Raw genomic sequence first — 18,501 nt, 5'->3', positions numbered from 1 at the left:
TGCAAAACTGCTTTCCAGCCTATCGTTCTCCAGTTTGTCCTGTTGCCAGGAGTTGTTCTTCCTCAGAGGCAGGACTTTAAATCTCCCTTTGCCGAATTTCATGAGGTTCCTGTGAGCCCATTTATCCTGTGGCCTCTCAAGGTAGTGCAACCATCTGGTGTATCAGCCATTCCCCCCAGTTTTGTATTAAGTTTTGCAAACTTGCTGTGAGTGCGTGCTGTCCTACCATCCAGGCCATTAATGAAGATGTTAAAACAGTATTGGCCCCAGCACTGACCTCAAGATACACCACCAGTGACTGGTCTCCAGCTGGACTTTGTGCTGCCCATTGTAATACTCTGGGCCCAGCTACACAGCCAGTTTTCAGTCCACCTCACTGCCGATTTATTTAGTCATCTGTTTCTCTATGAGGATGTTATGGGAGGCTGTTGAAAGTGTGCTTTTAACGTAAGTAAGAATAAGCATCCGCTGCTGTCCCTTCATTCTCCGAGGCAGCCATTTCATCATAGAAGGCTACTGGGAGGGTTAGGCACAATCTCCCTTTATTTGAGTGCATATGCTTGAGGTACCCTTCAGTCCTGTACTGCCGGTTTCAACAGCCCTCTTGTCCACCCTGTATGTGTTGCTTGCCGACCCAGCCCACCACTTCCTCACTAGGCTGTGGGTTGTCATTTCACTCCCCATCATTCCCAGTTTCAAATGCTCTTTACCAGGCTGGCCAGCCTGTTGGCAAAGATGTTTTTGCCCTGCCTAGTCAGGTGGGATCCCGTCTCTTCCCCAACAGTCTTTGACCCTCACAAAAGACCCATGGTCATAAAAACCAAATCACTGTCATTGACACCAGCTGCACAAACAGTTGTTGATCTATAGGATTTATTCACCCTTTACTAGCAGGATCAAGGACAAAACCACTTTGGCCCCGTGCCCTCACCCAGAATCTTGCAGCCCTGTTCAATAGGCTCCAGGTCTCCCCTGAGCAGCACTGGCATCCACCTGGAAGAGCAGCAGCCGTTAACAGTCTGAGGACGGGACAAGCCACATCAATGTCTCCACAGTGTCCCAGATCCAAGCAAACCTCCCTAGACAGCAGTTCAGGTTGGTAGATAGGGGCCTTGCAGCAATATTAATATCCAGCATGATCTTCTGACCAAAAGTTTGCTTTGGTTATTCCAGTAAACAGGATTGGAGCATCTTAGAATCCCATCAGGACAAACTCGTCCAGGTGCCTTCTGTTACAGAAGAGGTGTCAGTCCCTGACAGATTGTCCTGAGAAACTGTGTCTGGGAATGTGCAATGGTGACGTAAGATACCACAGCCATTGAGCCAAACTCAACAGATCTTCAGCTGAATAGCCTTCCCTTTCCTTTTTAATCCTCTCAATTTAGCCCCAGGCCAAAGCTACAGAGGAAGCAGTATAGGATTAAAGAGAGAAAACAATCATTACAAAAAAATTTTACATATGCACCTTTTCTTACAAATTTACCTAATAGAGCTGGTTCATATCCCTATGTTGACATTCTTCAGACAGCTTCTACTGTGCAGCTGATCAGCCTTTGAATGCCATCTGCTTGACGTGCTCTGTTTCCAACTATAATTTTGAGACACAAAGTTACATAAAACCTAACATTTTTTGCTGACTAAAGTCAGGTAGCTGCAATTCTTTCCACCCGTATTCTGCACTGCTATGTGATGCCAAGGTACCTGTCTTCAGGCAAAAGCATTTTCCGTCCATGTTGCTGAAAAGAACAAAGTTTTAGAAAAATGTATTGAGAAAAGCAATTGGTTCGTGTCTGTGTCTGTGCTTATGTGAAGGTTCACTGAGAAATGAGGCTGCAAGGGAGGAAGGAACAAGCTCTCCTGTGCCAGGCTGTTCTTTGATTAGAGCTGCTGAGAATTATTTTTTAAAGGGCAAGGTCAGAGATTAAATTGGTAGTTGTCAATTCACTGAAAATTAAATTGCTCATCCAAAAGGGTTAGTCTTAGCAAATGTTTCAACTCGAGAAGTGTATGGGACAAAAAGTTCTAAAATCACCAGGGTTTCACTTGACATTTTTTAATAATAGAATGCAAGATTCGAGGTTTATTGTGATTTTTAATTGGAAATAATACTAGTAAAGACACCGAAATTGTAAAAATAAAACAAAATTATTGAAGATGATCTAAATAGAACTTCTGGATTTGCTCCATCTGTGATTTTTGCAAGGAACAAGTAGGGAGGGATTATAGTCCATGAGAATGGGTTATTATCTTTTCCTCCCTGTATTTGGGATGCTATTTTTTGATATGGCTCAGAACCATTTCCTGCCCAGTTCTGGGGCTGAATGTATCTCCTGTCTCTACCAGGGGTGCTTCTGTGGGCGTTTTTAACAGTAACAGATATACTCTGCATATAGTTTTACTGTCATGTTAAGAGTTAGATACATTAGGACCAATCACAGGCACTACAAGAGATGTAGCTCCTTCTATTTAATGTCAATTTTTTTCTTATGGCTTAACTAATTTATATGCATCATAAAAAGATTTGTTCTAATGTAATAATTTAATAATTTATCCGTTTCCACATCCAGCTTCTTTAAAAACTCTATTCTACAGGGATACTTGTTAGCACAGATGCTTTTTAGATAGAATTATTTCACAGTAAGTGCAATATTTAAAAAAACAACCTGCAGTGAGTTCTAGCCCCCAGCAATGACCCTAAAAAACACCAAATGCACCGTACTTGAGATTTTAACTGCTGTACTACCTCTAAAGTACTTGCACATTCATTTCTTCATCAATTTCAATATACTTGTATCACTTACTTCCCCCCACCCGTTTATCACTCCACACTGTAACCCTATTTTCTACATCTTTCCCCTAAGTTGGATTGTTCTGGGCTTTTTGCCTGTTATTCTTGGTTTATACCTTCTGTACCTATCAGCAGTCCCTATAACGTAAGAGAAGAGTCACGGTTTAGTCCCTGGAGAGTTAAAAATATTGAGAAATGAAAGATGTTGAAGGTTTATTATGTCAAAAAGTGTATAATCACATTTCAGCACTTCACTTTTTCCAAGGCATGTCATTTTTCTTTGTCTTTTGTTACAGTATCTCAAAGGTTACCCACACTGTACTCCTTTAGTTTGCTGCTACCCTGACTGCAAATGTGTTCCCTGAGGGAAAATTGGCTCTCATTGCACAAAAGCAAAAGCAAGTGCAAACCAGAAATCTGTGAGAGGTGTTCATTCAGCTCCATGCAGGGATTTGCATGATTTGCCATGTGATAGTTCAGCAGAACTTTCTGTGCTGTCTGTGGCACTGTTTATAAACTATGACTTGTTTTCTGGGATTATGTACTTTCCTTTAGAAAACAAGTAGTTCCTCAAAAAGTAAACAATACGTGGAAGAACTAACAACAGCTCTGCACTGTATCGTTCATTGGCTAGCCATGTAATTTGGAATAATCGTTCAGTAAGAGTTGAAAGAATTGCTTTTTGCCACAGGAAAGCAATTCAGTCTTTTAAAAGGAATACTCTGGATTCACTGTTTTCATTGTGTACTGGTAAACCTAGTACTTCTGCACAGGATTTCAGTGCAGTTTGAAACTGTACCAAGGAAAAGGAATCTCTTTGTGGCACTTGGGGAACCTTGGGGTTTTTTACTCTGTAAATAGTTCAGTGAGGGTGTTCTCATTTTCGGTGACTGATGATAACCTCCATGGTGATTGTAACTCAGCCAGCTACCACAGAGAGAAGCAGACAAGGAGCGCTCATATCATCCCTCGTTGTAACCCAGTGCTCACATGAAGAGCACTGCCAAGAGATTTCAGGAGAGGGTAACCTTGGGCAGTCAGTACTTTGGAAAACAGTCAGGGGCGAGCTGATCTGAAACAGCTAAGTGCAGAAAAAAATGTGTGGTCATAGTTTCTCATACATTGCAGGTCTGCAGCGCTGAGCAGATCCCGAGTCCTGTAAAACTGAGCCTTTGGTAGGTGCCAAGCGTGCCTAGTACTCTGAAGAGGTGTCTAGGTGTTCACGTAGTCAGATCCAGGTCCATATAAAGACCTTTTGCATTTTTCTGTTAGTACAAAAGGGACTGAAAGCAGCTTAAATCTTCAGTGAATCACCCGCCACAGAGGAGTTCTTGATCCGAAATATGCACACCAAGCTCCATGATCAACACATTTTCTAAGATAAACACTGTCGCTTTAGCTTAGCTGCAGCCTGAATGCAGCCCAAGCACACAGGGTGCATGCTGGGCTCAGGAAGATTCAGCCTGGATGTGAGTGCCAAACTCGTTTGTTGCAACAGGCTGTTACAGAAATACTGGCTTCACCTTCTGCAACGGCTTCAGTGCTTGCCCTGCGCCAGGCCCCTGCACGTACAAAGCAAGGCCTGTGCTCCATCCCCGAGTGTCCTCACGGCCTCTGCCTGGAGACAGCCCCTGCCTGAGCCTCCCTCTACAGCCAGCGTGCCAGCCGGTGCTGCAAGCTGTGGGACTCAAAGGAGTCAAAGGTGAGCGTGGCTGCTAAGGCCTGCACTCAGGGGCAGGTCAGATTCCTTTGTACTTCACAGCTCCATGAAAAAGACACTTCAACTAGCATGGGAGTGACCCAGTTCGAACTTGTCTTCTGCTGATCTTGAGCAGCAATTTGACCTCAAGTCACTGTTCCCAGGAGACTTCCCCCTTCTATGCCATAGAGCAGTTCTAGTGTCTCTTATCAAAGCTCTTCCAGCTTGGAGAAAACTCTGTGTCTCTGCCCATCCAGTGATCATACCTCCACACTCCTTACATGCATGTTTTAAGGCTTTAAAAAAGCTTCAAGATGTAATAATGAGGAAAATATGTGAGAAAACTAGAAGAGGAATGAGGAAAATAATCCGGAGAATAATCTGATGCCAGTATCTAATGTGTTCTCGGGTGATTTGATTCCCATTGTTCAAAAAAAGGTGTTATTTTGACTATCAGTGCAATTCCAATGTAGTACTCCAACTACCCAGCCAGGTTGAAACTAAAAGTTGCAGAACATGATCTAAAGCATGGGAGACACACAGAAAGATGAAAATTCAAAGCAAAGAAAAATATATAGGCCATTAAAACTCAAGTATATGTTTAATTTCAACTCAAGTCTGACTTTAAAGTTTCTTTATTCTCATTGTCACGACTGCACAGATGTCAAAACCAACCCAAACTAGAAAGCTTGCATGTGTATACGATACAGGTATTGTAAGAAATAGGCTTGTCTTTTCCTCTTCCCATACACCTGTGATGGCAGGTACTATGCGAAAGCAGGAGTGGTGTCCGTATGTCCTCTCCCTTGTCCCTTCCTACTTAATTGTTCACAGAAACGGCTTCTTATTGAAAAAATGTTGTTCAAAAACTGCTAAAGAGCTGTGGTATAAGGACTTTGGTTTTATTTTGTCTCATGAGAAGGGGATGACGTACCTGACTAATGCGAAACCCCTACAGATTATCCGTGAATTTTGGATAAAAAGGCATTTACCCCAGTCTAGGGATACGCTTGCAGTTTAGGCCTGCTTAGACCTGTCCCCACACCATGTCCTCTGCTGTTGATGATCTTCCCCTCTACTCCGCTCTGTTAGCTTCTGCACATCTCCTTGCTGCTGCACATGGTTCCTCCGCAGGGGTCACCAGGCCTCACCTCGAGGTTCTGCACGTCACGAGGCAGCAGGTCTCTCCAAGACGAGCAAGGCTAGCTGCTGCCTTGTGAGTCACTTGTTTACAGAGGGTTGCCACTTTAGCTGATTGAATAAAGGGAACATCTGCAATAGCACATAATTGGGGTTGCAATAAATACCAATCCATTGCATGCTTTTATCAAATGCCTCTATACACCTCTGCTCTCTTCGTATTTCCAAGCACCGGACACCTCTGATAAATAAATAATCAGCACTTAGTACAATTTTAGAATCTGAGGGCTGCAAGGGGGCTACAGGTACTTTCACTTTAGAGTCATGTAATATTTCCATCCTGTTTCTCCCTAATTCTTATGACTTGGACTATGCTGTGCAACCTTTTGCCAGGATCTTTCTTTTGGAAAGGATTTTTCTCCTTACACTTTTGCCATTTCTAGCTATTTGAAATTACATGTTATAAAAAAGCACACCTCCCAGAATTCATTGTGCTGGGGAACAGTGCATCCTTAGATTCTCTCCATAAACTTCTGTCTCGCAGATGGGATTTCTCTACCACAAAAAGCATCTGTCATATACTGGAACAAAATGTGTGTGGCGCTGTACAGTCAAGAATAAGGTCCTTTATCTTTTGCTTGTTCTTAATGTAGATTGTATTGCAGATACTAAGCAGATCCACCAGTTTTATTTCCTCTTTTGCTTTCTGTTATCATTTCCATCATTTAAATAGCCACATTTGGACTGCAGATTGTTTTAGACAAGTAGATGCAAGAATTTAGCAAAATATAAAGAATACACATTAAATACGGGGTGATATATCCCCAGCAAACAGCTCTTATGCCATCACACCATATGTCTTGTCCATCCCAACTGTCTCTAATTACATTTGAAATCACTGGCTCGTTCCAGCCAAGGGGAGCTAAGAGTCTCAAAGACATTTACATTTCTCTAAGTATACTGTGGATCACAGATGTCTTCTCCAAGTGTGCTCCATGCTGTTACTCAAGACCATGTGCATGGGAGGGAAACCCTAGAAAGGAATCACTCTTAGGAAAGGCTTCGCTTGGAGCTTGCAGTCAGGCATCAGAGGTGTTTGTAGGAAACCAGGCTGCCTACGCGAGCGGCAGGCAAGTGCGGCAGGTTAAAATGGGAGGGTTGAAGCTGTTGCTGCCTCAGGCTGTCCATCCTGGCCGAGGCAGGAACCATCGAAACTCATGAAACAGCGCTCGAACCACCACGGTTTTCAGCCTGGTCGTTAAAGGTAAGTAGTGCTGACTGTGGTTTTGTGGTAACCTGTGCGAATAGGGTTTACCCGTTTGAGTAACTTCTATTTGTGCTCCCTTCAGAAGCGCTCGCAGTTGAGGTTTAAAGCAGCGCTAAAGCGGCCGGGGCAGCACTACACCCCGGCTCGGCAGCAGGTCACCCCGCAGGGCAGGAGGCACTTTCAGCGCCACGCCGCGGCCCACCAAGCGGGGCAGCACCTCCGGGTGCCTCCGCTCGGCGCGGGCCGGGCGGGCAGGGTGCCGCGCAGGCCAGGGGCACCGGCGGGCCCGCGCGCTGCCCCGGGGCGCGCGGCGGGTACGTGCCAGGACACACGTCCCGCCCGGCGCGGCGGCAGCGGGCACGCGGGGACGGCGCCCGCCGGGCCACGGCCCAAGCGCCCTCGGCCAACGGCCGGCGCGCGCCCGAGGCGTGGCGCGAGGGGGAGCGCGCGCGCGCGCGCGTTGCCAGGAGACCCGCGGCGCGCGGGGGAGGGGGAAGGGGGGGGTTTGCGTGGTGACGTTAATTCTATATGAGCGCGAGCGGCGGGAGCTCGGGTCTTTTTACCGCCAGCCGCGCGGCGCCTCCTCCTCGCTCCTGAGTCACCGCCAGCCCCGGCCCGCGCAGGTACCGGGCGGGGCCCCGCCGCGGGGCCAGCGCCGTACCGGGCACCGGGGGTGTGTGCGGGGGGCGAGGGTGGCGAGCGGGGGGGCGCCCGGACCCCGCTCCCGCGCGGGGAGGCCGCGGGTGCCGGCCTGGCCTAGCGGGGCCCCGAGGGCGGTGGTGCCCGCGCCGTCCCGAGCCTGTCCCCGGCGGCCCGCGAGGTGGCAGCGCGGCGGCTCGTCCGGCCCCTCGGCGGGGAGCGCTGCGCGCCGCGCTCTCCCCCACTCCCGCGAGTCTCTCCGCCGCGCCCCGCGCAGGGGCCGGAGCGGGCCGCGCGGCTCCGGCCGGCGCTGAAGGCGGGGGGGGAAGGGTCAGCGCGGCAACACGTGGGGCTGGAGCGGCGCCGGCGTTGCCGCGGAGGGGGTGGGCAGCGAGGCCGGGAAGGGGCACGGGAAGGAGCGGGTGCGTGTGTCTGTGTCCGTCCAGCGGCGGGCAGGGACGCGGGAGGGGCTGCTGGGTGGCGGTGGATGCGCACATGGCGGAGGGGTGGGGGGACGATGGCAGCGCGCTGTGGCCTTGTGCTGGCTCCCGCGCCTTGTTCGCGCTCCCGTGCGGGCAGCCGCGGCCGGGGCGTGCTGTGCTGCGCTGCTGCTGGCAGGGGGACCCAGAGATTCAGGGAGGGTATGGGCAACTCGTGCTTCCTGCCTCAGGAACCAGCGTTTTTCTGGAGTTCGACGCGCCGCTTCTTTGAGTGCTTGCTAGCTGGTGTCACCCGAAAAGAGGCGTTAGCTTTCCGCCTGGTTGTAGATGTGCTCCTTGTCCACAGCAGTGAATGCAAGAGGTGCATGATGTTTGTCACCAAGGAAGGCTAAGAAAGTACCTGGCAGATCTAGTAACTACAACTGGAAGTATTGGCTTGCATTTAGCATTTGTATGGATCTGTCTACATATAAAACATATTCTGTCTACTCCGTATTGGATGTTTAGGGGACCTACACTGCCAGTATATAACGCTTTCAATATTTAATACAAAACCTTCCACATTTGCTTGCAGAAGGGAACATAAACCTTTCTACAAGTGACTGTGCTACAGTACTAATATGTCAGCATCTTCTAGAGTTTAACTCCAAGCACACTTCAGTTTTGTGTGCGTCCTCTTGTTTGAAGCCCCATAGAGATACACTTAGATTTCATGCTTTAACTCCTTTGAGGAAGGTAAGAGAAGCAGGCACTGGGTGTTCAAGGTATGACAAATGCTTTCCTCACCCCTTCTACTTCTTTAATGTCTGGTGGTGGACATGGCACTGATAAGGCAGGAGAATAGTGCCTGATTATTTTCAATCATGAAATAAAACTTGAGTGGAGAGCTAAGGCTTAAGACTGTGTACAGCTGTAGGTAGTTCCTGACAAAAATGTTAGTAGTCATCCTGCTATGCCTGTTTTCCAGTGGTACACTCCTTAAAGAATAAAAGCACTGTGCTTGGACTGGAGTAAGGTGAATGGCTTCCAGTCTCTTGTAAATCCAGAAATTATCTTAATTCTTAGGGCAAAACAGAGTTTGAACTCTGCATACATTGAAATATGAGTGGCTTGGATGCTTCTGTACCAGGCAGAAGTTTAGGCCGCTCAAGCTTCAGCTACCTGAAACATTGATACAAGCGCTTAGAATAGGTCATCAATACCCGAACTTAAATTTGTGTGGCCCGCTTCCTCCTGCAAGGTACATATATGTATTAGCAAACTCCCCTCCTTTTTTTTTTTCCTGTATTTTTTGGCAGGCCTTGCATATCATGTGTTCTGGTTTCTGAGGGCAGAGGGTTGTAGAATGAGAGTCTTGCGCACAGGTGGTAGGTCTGGTGTTTTTCAGAGCCCCTGGTTCCTCCCTGACATTCACAGGACTAGGAAGTGAGTGTTGGGACTGCTGGGAGTGCACGGAAGTACTGCCCTGCATCTGTGCAGCCAGCCTGGAGTCACAGGAAGTGCCCAGAGCACTGGATCTGCTGCAGCACTGTGTGTACAGCTGGTCTTGTGTTTCACCTAGCCCTGACCTCACTCAGAAACTTCCCGGGAGCAGGCAGGGGACTTGTTATGGTGGTCTGCTTACTGAGCACCCTGGAAATGATTGGTCTGGGTTTTTTTTACTTTGCTGCTTGCATAATTGACAACGAACATGTGTGCACAAGTGAAACCGAAAGCAAGTTATTGTGGGCATGTATCTTATGAAGTTGTTAACAGTCTTGAAGTTTTAACAGTTTTCACAACCCTGAGTGAGACTTGGGTCTTCCAGGCTGAGACAATGTACTTTAATACAGAACTCCAGATCTTCAAGGCTTACTATATTGTTAGTTGCATTGATATAAATCTGTTTATTCAATAGCTTCTAGAAGTTGGAGTAATTGTAACATGGAGAACTTGTGTCACTGGGGCAGAAGTTGTACTTCTCCAGGGAATAAGATAGCTTCAGGATTTGAGTTTCAGTAGTGAAAAATCTCAGGGGAAGCAAGACAGACATCATCTGTTATGAATTTTTAATTGAATCCTTTGGTGAAAGCCAGTTTGTTTTAGTAGACCAAGGGGTGTAATGATCATGCGTGTGGTATCCATACCTTTTTGTTAATATCGTTGTAACCCAATTTGTCTTCAGGTTCTTGTGACACAGTTGTAAACATGCTGTATCTCAAACTGAACATCTGATTCTTATTTCTTCGGGCAACTTTAGGAATTGGACAGATAGCAGAGAATGGAGATGCAGGTGTTCTTTCAATGCCTGTTTGGTTTTCTGCATTTGTATATACATTCAGTGGGACTTCAGCTCTGGGTTTTTCCATGAGTTGATAGTGCTTTGGTATTTGTGTGGTACAGAAGATAGTACTTTGCAGACAGAAACAAGACTTTAATACCGGTTGTATTTTACTAGAGTTGAGGGGTTTTCTGAGTTAGCTTCTGCTCTGGGCGACTGCATTCCATCTAACTTCTCATTAGAAAAGCCACTAGTAAATAATAGAGCAGAACTGAATGGTACAAGTGGTGTTTAATCCAAGGAATGGTTGTGATGATGGGTTTAGTGCTTATAGGTCAGTTTTAATTTGTAAATTACTTTGAGCTCAAAAGTGATTATAATTAAAGTTAATTCAATCTAGCTGATTCTCACTCAGCTCAGAGCTTAGTGCAGTTCCTCATCACCTAACATAGTTGATCTGGAGAGTAGATCTGGTGTTATAATGTCATAATTTGTCTAGAAAACCAGGCGTGCCTGGAAGGCATCACAGAAGTTGCTTGGGGATTCAATTGATGACCTTCTGAAAAAATTAAGCTATTTAGAAGCGATGCGTGAGGCTTCTGAGGACTTCCTACACTCAACAATGTTGATGCAGAGAAAAAATCTTCATGATGAATCTCACGTATATAATGGTAACTTTGACCTTAAGTTTTCAGGAAGACTGCATATATTACAGACTAAAACTTCTCTTGCATTTAAAAAGAAAAAAAAGAAGAAAAAAGCTTTGCTAATTTACTTTTGTTATATAGTTAGTTTTAAAATAAACATAATTTAAGGTTTGAAATAATTTATGCTCTCCCTAAAGATTAATATTTTAAATGAATTTATGTATGACCAAAACACAATCTGCATCTTAACTACTGTCAAACATTAGACTGGAGATCTTTCGTAGGTGCAGAGCTGTTAAGATTTTAGTGTTGGAAAATACAGATGCTTTTGGGGGCTGAATGTATGCTTAAATGTACATTTGCACAGACATAATTTGTCAGTGTCTCAGTTTAAAGCTTAACTTGTGCTAATGAGTAGGCCGTTGCACATCAGCGGTTTCAGCTGGTCTTGGTAGACTTTAGAACAAAATACTACCAGTTGATCCTTAGTAGCTTTTTATGATCAAAAGGTGAAAGCAACTTCTTAGATCTGAAGGCTTCAGTTTCTGGATGTACCTGCAGCTGTGAAGTGTTCAGTTGCTGATTTGACATTTATTCTTTAAAAACATACCACCACCCCCACCCAAATTGCAACCAAACAACAAAGAAACCCTCACCCCAAACCTGAGAGATAGTAGAATTATTCTCATTTTCAAATGTTGGAAATTCTGGTTAAGAGATTTGACTAAGCAGGTACCTGAAATCTAGAATGGATGAAACACCCCCAGGTTAAAATCATAAATATTGTTGGCTTTTCTGACCATCTGCGGTAAAAGTAGTTCAGTCCACTACTTTATCTGGATATGTTGTTTAAAATGAGATGTTTCAAAGGAAGGAGGGGCAGTTTTCACACTTCTTGTGGGATGACTTGCCCATGATGGAAAGTTTCCTGGTCTTTTCACTAGAGCCTAGTCCTGGCTCTAGTTAAAAACCTTGTCTTAAGCATTGGAAGGTTAGGCTAGGGGGGAGGGGTAGCACAGGAGGGGACATGAAATAAAACAATTCTTTACATTCAGACCAATTTTTAATCAGTTCCTCTCGAACTTCCTTTTAACTTGGGTATTTTTTTGTTACTTCTCATTGTTCATCTCTCAAATACTAGTAATCTCAGTTTTAAAACTGCTTCTGTTCCTCAGGTATTCATGTTGCTAGGCCTTGAGCTGATCTGTTTCTTCTGTGATGTTCAGCAGTGAATACAGTGGTTTTATTAACGATATGTTACTGAAGTGTATAATAATCGTGTTTTTCATTGTGTGTTTTAGTAACCACATTCATTTCAGGTCTTGACTACTTCTGCTTGTTGAGTAGCAGTCTTCAATGGGCTGCATGCAGTTGTATCTGTGTCTTTACGCAGCATTTTTTTGACCTTTTGAATTCTGATTTAGTTTGAGTTGCTTCTTTTAATATATGTTACTTTAGATTTTAGTGCTATTTTGCCTCGCTTGGGTCACCCTTTTAAGCAGTTCTTAATTTCACGATACTCCAGTTTTGGATGTTACTCGTCTTGACTTTGGATGATTAAGTATGAGCTGGTATTAAGTGCTTTATTCTGTTCCTTGTGTGTGCAAGGGGCATCATCAGAAACGAGCTTGCTGGTTTTGAACTGATGAGATCTTCATGACATGGCCTCTTGAATCTCTCATCACCTTCACTGTTATAGAGGTATCAGGTACTTCTACTGATGCCAAAAGCATGATTGAGTGAAACTCACAGAAAAGAATGTTTATGAAGGTCACTTTGTAAATAAGGCTCAATTTCCTTGGCTTAAGTTCTTCTCTACAGGTGTAGTATATGTTTACAAATGCTTTTTAAACTCTGCACCTGTATTCATCTAAAAGTGAGTTACTGAAAACCATAACTATGCATATATGCATATACTTCTGTTGGGTCTTCCTACCAGTTGTGACATCTCGCCCCAACAGGCTCTGCAAGGTGTCAAAGTTAGGTGGTTTTAGTGTTCTTTATGTAGTGAATGTTAGATTGTTAGTTGAAAACTGGATGTTTTAAGGTTTGCAGTTTAGTAATAGCTTTGTTTCCATGGAAAAAATATTGAGCTGGAGCTAACAAAGAAGTTCCTAAATATATTTTACGAATTTCAGTGGCTTCTTGGGGCACAAATGAATTTACAATATTGCATTTACCAGGTGTTCCAGCAAAAACACGCAGTTGAAACCTGTACACGTTTTTCAGTGTGGGTTTTTTTTTTAATTTCTTTTCAGATAAGGATGTCTAGATGTTTTTAGTCAAATTGGATAAAAACTTTAATGCTGCAGTGTGTGAGTCTTGCAGATAGTGTAACTGCCAATATGGTTGTGTTTGATTATGTGGCAATCTCAGTAGTTAACTGATACTCTCCTTCATTTAATATTGTGGCAAGGTGATCTTTTAAACTGTTAAAATGCACTCTGCTACCTGAAGTACTTTGTTAGAACGCTATTTTTGTATTACTTGAACACTTTTTAAGAAACTGAGTACCTGTACCAACATGAATTGCAAAGAGAAATATTCTCTTACGAAGGTTTAAATATCTTTTTTGTATGAAGATTCTCATTTTGGCCCTTCAGGATGGCTGCTGTGCTCCCACTGTCAGTGATAGAAACAGCAACAAGCTATACTGATTAGCTCTTTTTTTTTTTTTTTTATTAAATCTTGTTTAAATTTTTCAGATTTGAATTTAAACTCTGTATTATCAAAAAATGAAAGGTTGTTCTAAATAGAAATCAGTAGGTTTTCTGCTACAGAATCTTGGCATCCAGAACAAAGGCCACATTGTGTGTTAATTACCCTATTTTTAGAACATGATCGGGGAGCTCAGATCAGTGGCAGAGACAAACATGCAGATATAATGCAGTCTGGATTTTAAATCGTAATTCTGTAGTCGGTTTACTTAGGGAGACTTCTTTGCTGCAAGAGTGAACAGGCACTACCTACAATTCAATAAAAGTGTTACAAAAATAGAGGAGTTTAGTATTCATTGATTGAATCTCCATTTCCTGATTTAAAAATTAGTTAAGGGGAGAGCTCTAAGAAGTGTTTCTGCATGAATGAAACCAAGTCCTGCAGTCGCTAGTAACTGGGTTATATATATATAAAAAACATATATTTTTGTTTTGAAGAATTTGAGTTTTTCCAATCATGTAACTGGTGTTCTCATGTAAGTTGTAGAGCACTTCAAAGTTGAAATGTGAAAAATCTATGTTTTCATGCCATAACATGTATTTTGCGGAGGTCTGCAAGCACTGTTGTATCGGCAAATGGTTGAAGCTGGGGCCTTTATCTCAGGAGTAATTAGGAAAAGCAAAAAATACCACTTGAAGGGGAGAGAGCAGACGGTTTAAATTAATTGTTTTATTACTTGGGTCAGCATTATCATGATTTAGTATTTTTATCTTCTACAGCCAGATTCTCAATTTTGTCATGTTATCACAAGATGTTACAGCATACGGTAACTTCAAACCTGCTTAGCCCTATTCATGAGTTGTTATAAAAGCTACTTGCCTGTGGTGGCCTCTGTTTCTTGACCCTGCCCTGTACAGGTCTAGCCCTGTACAAAGAAATAGCTAGCACTTTTTTTTTGTAACTTCCCAGCTGTTCAGGCACTGTTGATGGAAGGAAGGGGGTATGCATAGTTAACGAAGAACTGTGATAACCTTTTCCAGCAACGTTTGCCAGTTACGTTGACTTTCACTGCCAGACAATGTTCCAGTCAGCTAAACTCTGTGTTGCCTTTTAAAGGAGGCATTTCTCCCCTGTGGTGATGTGAGCGCTTTCCATTTTGGTCAATTTAGCACTTGCATGTAGCTAAAAATTCTGAGTGTTTTGTGAAGCACCACTACTCATCTGAATTTCTTAGCCTTCTCCGTTTGGTTTAGATGACCTCGCTCTAGCTTCTGCTAAAAATTCCCATATATCCTCGTGCCAGTTAGCATTTTTGCTGTTGCATGTCTTCTGGACACAGTGGATGAGTTGGTGCTTGCGCAGTAAACTGCAACGAAACAGAGGGGTTTGACTTACTGCAAGGGTCCAGTGCACCTTCTCGTGACTGTGTTGAGGAACCTGCATTCCTTGCTTCCATTGACCGTTTGTTCCTTAGTCTCTTTATCAGACCTTGATAGCATTTATTATGTCATACTCGTTTTCTGTGGTTGTGTTTGGGCAATTTTAATTATCTGCTCTAGGTTTGAAAACTTGAATGAATTTAGTCAATTTTTGCCTCCTACAGTAACGGAAATCTTTTGTTAATAGAGCTTCGAGGTGCTAATAAAAGGAAATTGTCTCAGGAGAGTTCAGTGGCTGATAATGTCTTTCACCAAATAGATGTGGTACCTTGATGTGATAGCGTAAGACTACTCTGCTCACTTAGAGACTGTTTTTTTTGGGGTTTTTTGGGGTTTTTTTTTCTTGACCTTCAGCTTTCCTAAGAAGGCATTTTTTTCCATAGTATGAATGATAAAATCTGTTTGCAATGCATTGCTTGTCTGCCTATGTTAGTGGTAGGTGCAATATCCTCTTGTTTCATGACTAATTTCCATGCTAATGATAATAGATGTTTCATGAATTTGTTCACACAAGTAAAAGGGAACACTTGGTCTTCTGCTTGATTCCCTTTTGAAATGGCATTTTAAAATCTGATACATTATTCAGTTGCTTCTTTTTGAAGAGGAACTAAATGCTTTCCTAGTTACTACTGAACTGTGTGATCCTTTCTCATGTAACAGTTTTCCTATCTGCTGGTTGGTACCATAGCTGCTTCTAACAGTTGTGAAACGATTGATACTGGGTTTTTGGGTCTTGTTACCAAGAAATTTGAAGTGTGTAACTCTGCCAGGTACTATGCACTTTTTAAACAGTTCAGCCATCTCTGACATGAGACTGCTCTATGCAGCACATCTGAGCTCTTTAAAGAGAGCTACAAACCTCTCTTAGTGGTTTTGAGCAAACTACTAAACAATTATTTTGAACATCTACAGTCAAAGAGTGTCTTTTGATGGATCTCTACGTGACTGTTTTCTTTTTTTGAGGTTGATTATATAAAGAAAAATGTTACAAGTTGCCCTCGTGGAATGCTAGGCAAGAACATCAGTTTGAAGTAGCTTTCAATGAATATATTGCTCTTGAGTTTCCCAGTCTGTAGTGAGAGTTGAACTTGGCTGGTATGATGTCATTTGTCTGGCACTTTTGGTTTCTGCATGCATTGCAAATAGTTTATAGGACTTAATCCTGATGATTTTTTTTTTTCTACAACTGGCTGTCCTGTAGCTGGACCTCTCTTTTTCACTGACATCTCACTTAGTCCACTTAGTTTGTTATCCTATGTTGCAGCTTCTTAATCCTATATAGGGTTCACTTGTTTTGAGGGTTTTCTGTTAAGGTATTGCTTTCAGTTGCCCAAAGCGTGCCAGAGCCAGAAAGAGACTGATACGTGTATGTCTATGGACAGGCTGACTTATTTGCAGTGCTCTGAATTATTGACTACTGAGGAAATTAGTTTGGGCAAGAGGGCAGATTTTTTTTTAAGATGCGCGTAAGAAAGGTTTGCCTGTAGTTTAGGTCAGATATCCTTAAAAAGCCCATTCGTGTTCCTTGAACTGCTTGAGAAATTTCTTCTACTTGCTATTGCAAGCTAATTGTGTGAGTAATTCCTCTAGAGAAGAGGAAAGGGTGTTTCCTGAAAGGGAGGGAATGGGCACCCTTTGTGGTATCTGCAGTGATGCTGAACAGCTGAGATCCGTTGGCAGTCTTCCAGCCTTAGGGTTTGTGCAAAAACTGTTGTTTTGCTGGAGAAGGGGTGTCTCAGGAATGTCTTGCCTCCTCAGCTGACTCCTGATTCACCCCGCTGTGGCCTGTCTTCCCGAGGCTGAGCGGATGTCAGGGTAATCTAATACTGCCATGCTTACTTGGGACCCTTAGAGCTGATCTTCAAAAAGAACAGGCCTCTTGCCAGAGCAGTTGTATTCTAGCTGTAATGCGGATGGTGCTGCTGTGCAAACTCTGACTGGTTTCTGTGGGGATAAAGGCAGACTGGAGAAAAAAAGAAAGATTGGGGAGGGCTAAAGATTTACAGTTTGTGTTTCTGTCTTCACTTAAGCAAAATTACTTAGTGAAGAAACAATAACCCCTGAAAACTGGAAGCTTACTAATGGGTAACTTGAGGCAATAGCAGTATTAGTTTCTGCATGCTATCAAACTACATTTCTTAAAAACCATGACAGATTAGAGAGGTGAACTGTCCTTTGAACATCATGATGATAGCAAATTTTCATACGGTTCTGGTAAAATTCAAGTTTTTAAGGGAGTTATAGCAATTTTTAGTAATTCTGCAGGATGCAGTCAAAACTGTGGCTAAGCTTGTGCTGGATTAACAGTCTCCTAACTTTTTGTTTTGAAAAAGAACACATTTCTTGTGATGGCAGGTAGGCTTGTGGTCAAGCTTAAGCTGTCTGTATGAAAGAGCCTCTGGAGAAGTTGCATTGTAGCTTGCTTTTCTGTGCCTTTGATTCATTTTTGTAGCACAAACTTCCTATGTGCTCTCTTTAAAGCCCTGCAAAGATAACCTTTTTTCTTGTATTTCTGCTTATTTTTACAGAGAATAGCAAAACATTGTAAGTGAGGCCTCTGGGTACCTCTCTATTTGACCATAATGCAGTGCCTAGTGGTGGTAGCTGTTTTAAGTAACAGGAAAATAAAATATTTTACAAATAAGGAGGTTATTTTTCTGCTGGCTTTTGAACAGGGAAGGAGGCTACCCTTTATTGGCACTCAAAAGCCTTTTCTTGGAGAAGGCCTAGATTATAAGTAGTATCTCAGCCTAGGGCAATCGCCTAGACACTGAGGCTTGCAGTAACACACCAGCTGTAGCCGGGTCTGTTATAATCTTGCACTGACAACTAGTGAGCTGGTATCTCCCAGGAACTACTTCAAGGAGTGAAACCAGTGAATGCTTCTTGCTGTTCACATGCCAAGGTGCAGCTGCTGTTCGCAATGCTGAATGCACCTCTGAAACAAACCGGCTGCATCTTTCTTGTGGAAAGCTGAGTGATACAAGTACTATATCTTATGGAAAGCTGAGTACTACAAGTACTTAGTTTTGGGGAAATACTGCAAAATAAATCCTGCTGTGGTATATTTTAGTATTACTGATTATGGTACATACTGTATCCAAAGCTCTGGATATGAGACTGGCACCTTGTATCAGGCATTGTGTAAAAATAGTGGAGGCTGTTTGCTCTTAAGGGATGCATTTTCTCAGCGCTCTTCTGTCTCCGGGTTTTTTTTTTTTACCAGTAGAACTGTGTTTGCAGCAGAGCTTATGGTTGTTTAAGTACGTGACAATAAATTAAATGTGATGCAACTATATATCCATGCTAGTGGGTTGCACAGATTAGTCTAAATGTCTGCCAACATAGTTGAGTTGGCATAGCGCCTTGTATCCTCCTCATGCAAGAACTCTTGTCTAGAGCTGGCAGATGACAGTGTCATGACAAACGGTAGTATCTCCTCAGTTTGCAGAAGAACTTTTCCAACTGCAAATGTTCTGATACTGAGTTGTGTAGAATGTGGAGGCAAGGTTAAAGGATGAGAC

General features: G+C 43.3%; 1 protein-coding gene across 2 annotated transcripts in view; it reads left to right on the top strand.

Moving 5' to 3' along the window:
* The first annotated feature begins 7,237 nt into the window (after positions 1 to 7,237).
* NAP1L1 (nucleosome assembly protein 1 like 1) overlaps positions 7,238 to 18,501 on the top strand; it is a 31,795-nt gene continuing 20,531 nt past the window's right edge. Inside the window, exon 1 of one of the 2 annotated variants that reach the window (XM_030478258.1) lies at positions 7,238 to 7,517. The gene's annotated coding sequence lies outside the window, so the exon portion shown is untranslated. The remainder of the gene's footprint in view (positions 7,518 to 18,501) is intronic. The other variant, XM_030478259.2, reaches the window with a different exon arrangement.

Source organism: Strigops habroptila, chromosome 3 (genome assembly GCF_004027225.2).
Source record: "Strigops habroptila isolate Jane chromosome 3, bStrHab1.2.pri, whole genome shotgun sequence".
Taxonomy (NCBI): Eukaryota; Metazoa; Chordata; class Aves; order Psittaciformes; family Psittacidae; genus Strigops; species Strigops habroptila.
The sequence above is the reverse complement of the archived record's forward strand: the minus strand, read 5'-3'. Positions and strand labels throughout refer to the sequence as shown.